General features: G+C 36.6%; 1 protein-coding gene across 1 annotated transcript in view; it reads left to right on the top strand.

The window, feature by feature from the left end:
* The window catches only part of LOC110464900 (calmodulin-like), a 22,135-nt gene that overhangs the window by 3,706 nt on the left and 17,765 nt on the right, over nucleotides 1-664 (top strand). The gene's annotated exons all lie outside the window — the stretch shown is intronic.

Raw genomic sequence — 664 nt, 5'->3', positions numbered from 1 at the left:
CCATGCTCTGTATATCCTATACAGTCTCTCTTAATCTTTACCATGTTCTGTATATCCTATACAGTCTCTCTAATCCTTCGCCATGCTCTGTATATCCTATACAGTCTCTCTAATCCTTTACCATGCTCTGTATATCCTATACAGTCTCTCTAATCCTTTACCATGCTCTGTATATCCTATACAGTCTCTCTAATCCTTTACCATTCTCTGTATATCCTATACAGTCTCTCTAATCCTTTGCCATGCTCTGTATATCCTATACAATCTCTCTAATCCTTTACCATGATCTGCATCATTCCTTTCTCTAAATCCTATAAGTCTCTCTAATCCTTTGCCATGCTCTGCATCATTCCTTTCTTTAAATCCTATACAGTCTCTCCAATCCTTTACCATGCTCTTCATTATTCATTTCTCTAAATCCTATACAATCTCTCTAATCCTTTACCATGCTCTGCATCATTCATTTCTCTAAATCCTATAAGTTTCTCTAATCCTTTACCATGCTCTGCATCGTTCCTTTCTCTAAATCCTATACAGTCTCTCTAATCCTTTACCATGCTCTGCATCATTCCTTTCTCTAAATCCTATACAATCTCTCTAATCCTTTACCATGCTCTGCATCATTCATTTCTCTAAATCCTATAAGTCTCTCTAATCCTTTACC

The sequence above is a fragment of the Mizuhopecten yessoensis genome, unplaced genomic scaffold (assembly GCF_002113885.1).
Source record: "Mizuhopecten yessoensis strain PY_sf001 unplaced genomic scaffold, ASM211388v2 scaffold11041, whole genome shotgun sequence".
In the NCBI taxonomy this organism is placed as follows: Eukaryota; Metazoa; Mollusca; class Bivalvia; order Pectinida; family Pectinidae; genus Mizuhopecten; species Mizuhopecten yessoensis.
This window is presented reverse-complemented; position numbering and strand designations above follow the sequence as displayed.